Source organism: Palaemon carinicauda, chromosome 15 (assembly GCF_036898095.1).
Source record: "Palaemon carinicauda isolate YSFRI2023 chromosome 15, ASM3689809v2, whole genome shotgun sequence".
In the NCBI taxonomy this organism is placed as follows: Eukaryota; Metazoa; Arthropoda; class Malacostraca; order Decapoda; family Palaemonidae; genus Palaemon; species Palaemon carinicauda.
In genome coordinates this window covers 138,541,434-138,545,706 of record NC_090739.1, presented here as the reverse complement: position 1 = coordinate 138,545,706, position 4,273 = coordinate 138,541,434, and the positions used below count along the sequence as shown (strand labels likewise).

At 34.8% G+C, this 4,273-nt stretch overlaps 1 protein-coding gene across 3 annotated transcripts in view; it reads right to left on the bottom strand.

Moving 5' to 3' along the window:
* Positions 1 to 242: 242 nt before the first annotated feature.
* The window catches only part of LOC137654785 (uncharacterized), a 262,756-nt gene continuing 258,725 nt past the window's right edge, over positions 243 to 4,273 (bottom strand). The window contains exons 1-2 of one of the 3 annotated variants that reach the window (XR_011046718.1): positions 3,793 to 3,927; positions 243 to 773 (exon numbers count right to left, since the gene is read on the bottom strand). The gene's annotated coding sequence lies outside the window, so the exon portion shown is untranslated. Of the gene's footprint in view, positions 774 to 3,792; positions 3,928 to 4,273 lie in introns of those variants that run through there. The other 2 variants (XR_011046720.1, XR_011046719.1) reach the window with 2 other exon arrangements.

The following is a 4,273-nucleotide window of genomic DNA, read 5'->3' as shown; positions in this document are numbered from 1 at the left end:
ACTAGGGTTGTAGCTTAGCTAATAATAATAATAATAATAATAATAATAATAATAATAAAAGGTCTTATTTTGGTAGCCACGTTAGCAGGCCCGTTCTTCTCTGGATCCTGAGCCCACCGAACCTTAAATATTTAACTACTTTGTGAGATTGCCTAAATTTTAAGGAGAATAAATTTAAGGAACATGAATCTTTTTCAATATAAAGATTTGGATCTTTTCATTAACAATGATAGGATCTACAATTATGTCGTTGAGAGAAGTATCACTTGGTCATGAACAAAGCAAGCCAGGGAAGACCAGAAATAGAACGAAATTGAAAATTTATACCTCAAGGAAGCAACGAAAAGGACTCAAAGTCCTTCACATTATCATTCTTTGTAAGGTATCTTACAATTGGTTCTTTAAAACAAACCCAAGTGCATGGCTTCTTAAAATAGACAGTTTGTACTCCCTTTTTTATATAGCATTCACGTTCTATAAAAAAAACAAATACCTTGCTCACCTCCGCTCTACATCCTGTCGAACTAGGTTGAGTGGATACTTCCCGAAGTTTATGCGATCAAATAGATGATAAAACTAACATTTAATTCTTACTATAGCGTTTTACATGTTAAATAAATATATGAAGGTTTGTTAATTAAACAAGGTAAAAAAAAAACTTACGCAGGAAATGCTCGTAACACAGAAAATGATTCCTAGAAGGACTGTATTCCTAAGTTATGCCAAGTATTCCATCCTCCTCGCATTCCAAATTTCTCTTCTTGGTATCAAAGCTGTAAGAAAAAAGAAAAGAAACCAGTATCAGTAGAATTAAAATCGTCAAAACAAATTAAAATTCATAAATTAAAATACTTAAAATACACCCCAAGTTGAAGTGGATGCTTTCTCATCAAGGGCCAACAATATTTGATATGTCAAAATATCATTTTGTTACTCTGGAAGAACCCTCAGTACGCCTTCATGCTTATTGGTATGAGAATTTTTCTTCTAGCTTATTAGTATGACAATTAATATTGTAGCTTATTTGTGCGATTGTACGACAATTTATAATTTAGCTTATTAGCACGACACTTATTCTGCTAGCTTATTAGTACGACTATTAATTCATCTAGCTTATTAGTACGACGATTATTCTTCTAGATTATTAGTACGACAATTTTTCTTGTAGCTTATCAGTACGACTATTAATTCTTCTAGCTTATTAATTAGTACGATAATTATTCTTGTAGCTTATTAGTACGACTATTAATTCTTCTAGTTTATTAGTACGACTATTAATTCTTTCAACTTATTAGTACGACTATTATTCTTCTAGCTTATTAGTACGACTATTAATTCTTCTAGTTTATTAGAACGACGATTATCCTGCTAGCCTATTAGTACGACTACTGATTCTTCTAGCTTATTAGTACGACTACTGATTCTTCTAGCTTAATAGTACGACAATTTATATTGTAGCTTATCAGTACGACAATTAATGTTGTAGCTTATTAGTACGACAATTATTCTGCTAGCTTATTTCTACGACTATTAATCATTCTTCTATTTAATTAGTACGACAACTGATTCTTCTTCTAACTTATTAGTACTACTATTAATTATCCTTCTAGTTTTATTGAACCGGATTCCATTCAAAATTTAAAATCAAGAGCTCGGTAATGAATGACGCTGGAGGCGTTCTAGTGGTGCAATTCCTACTCGAATATAGGAACTAATTATTTATACTAGGTTGATAGTTTGTTACGTCAAAATAAATTTATAAGTGTTTCTGAAAAATGTTTTGTGAAACCAGCCTACATAATTGCAAAATTCATATAGTTTAAAATCAACTAAATTGAAATACGGAGTTTGGGTGCTTATATTTCACGAATACTAAGTAGTATTAGACTTACTAAGGGGGGGGGGGGCAAGGTTGATCAGACTGGCAGCTTACTCACTAAGTAATACAGTAGGTCCCGCAATGGGTTACCTTGAGTTACTGTGATACATTAGCTAGTGTATGCGACGCAGGTAGAGTGCAAAAATGTAAGCAAGTGTTAAAAACCCGCGAGTTACTTTCAAAGCTCTGAAAAAATCTAGGTTACATACCAGCTCTGGAGGATTCATACGACAGTTTAAAGCAGTTTGGGTATCGTCTATTATTATCGTCAGGATCAATGATTAATATGTAATGATCAATGATTTATTATTATTATTATTATCATTATTATTATTACTTGCTAAGCTACAACCCTAGTCGGGAAAGCAAGATGCTATAAGCCTAAGGGATCCAACAAGGAAAATAGCCCAGAGAGGAAAGGAAATAAGGAAATAAATAAACTACAAGAGAAGTATTCAACAATCAAAACAAAATATTTCAAGAACAGTAAAAATATTAAAATAATTCTTTCATACATAAACTATTAAAAATTCAAAAAAACAAAGGAAGCGAAATAAGATAGAATAGTGTGCCCGAGTGTACCCTCAAGCAAGAGTCCATTTCGCCATGTTCGTTAGAAAGCATTCAACATTTCACATCGCGTATAGCTCGTCCCTATGCTGTGGTAATTTAATCAAAATGAGTATTCAGTTCATCTCATGACAATAATACTATTACTACTCTACTTCACTGGTCTTTGGGCCAGTCGTTGACCTATGACCGCTCTCGAAAGACGTCTCCACCCTCCTCTATCTTGCGCTAAATTCATCCATGTATTCATTTCAATTCCCTCCCCATCGAAATCCTCCTTGAAACATCTACTCCAATTCTTTCTAGGTCTTCCCAAAAGTCTCCCTCCTATGACTTCAGCAAAATTCTTCGTCAGGTTAGGTACGTGCTCACCCATTTAGACTTGGTGTCCTAGGATGTGTTTGGGAGAGTATTGCAGTGTTTCAAGCCATCCTTTGTTTCAAAGTACTGGAATACGCAATTCTTGAACAACTAGTCAGTCACTTAAAAGTATTGGAAGCTTTGCCCGACAACCAAACTACTGCAGAAACTACACTCTACGGAGACAGCCATCTGCTCTGTTGTAAATGATATCCTGGAAATGATAGATGAAAATAAATGTGGTATTTTAATATTACTCGATCTTAGTGCGGATTTTGATACAGTTGTGCATGAACTGATACTAAATGATCTACGGTACATTGGCGTTGAAGATTTACCAGTAAATGAGCAATACGTGATATGAAATGTTGAATACTCTGAACGAAAAAGATAAAACGACAGCGGAGGTCCTGTTGAGAGTAGGGGCCCCCTGCTGTGTGGAACCAGAAAAGTAACCGTCAAAGTAAGTGATGTACTTCTCCCGCCAATCCTGACGGGTACGACCCAAAGCTCTCCATTAATTAGAACGAGTCTTTGTAGCCTAATGAATATAATAAATTTTTTATTCATAATGGTTTTATTATGGTTAGTGATAAACTACAGTAACCACCTATTTTATGACTACTTATCTTTCAATTTAAAAATTCGTAACCACTTCTGTCGGTGCAACTCGCCTGTTTATGGTTTAAAGTATAAATCCCAAAATTCTCGCATGGGTCACCCGTAATTGTCACAAAAACAGGGTGTTCGCACTCAAAATCATAAAAAATGCATACATCATGAGATACGCCATCTGATAAATATGCGAGAAAGTAATGTAGGCTACTATTCACTTTTTAATGCCGCATTTCTATCATTAGACAATGTTCGACCAACTCAAAACACATTTTTTTCCAGAACACCTTTCTCTCTACTAAAAAATAACAGGAGTAAACGATATTGATTAAAGTAGCCTACTTGTCTGGGCGAAATATTTGACTTACCGTTAATAAAACAGCCCACAAGGAGCTCTTCCATATATAGAATATCACAGAATTAAAAATAGTTTAGTTGCCTTGGCATAACCTCCCTCCCACGCTACTAATCAACGACTGAAGTTACACCTAGCTGTCTTTGCGGATCCTTGGGAACAGAATTATGGACACAAAATAAACTACGACTTTGGGCTATTATAATCCTTTGAGCAAAGATCTTGCAGTAAATTTAGTCAACTGGAAGCGTTTTCAACGTTATAGATGCTGTCTGAGCAAAGATGTGGCCGTAATTTGAATCATCTGGAAGCGTTTTGATGCTCTCTGAGCAAAAATATGGCAGTAATTTCAGTCCGGGAGAGGTTTAAACGTTATAGATATTGTCTAAGCAAAGATATGGCAGTAATTTTAGTCACCTGGAAGCGTTTTCAACGTTATAGATGCTGTCTGAGCAAAGATACGGCAGTAATTTTAGTCTTCTGGAGGCATTTTA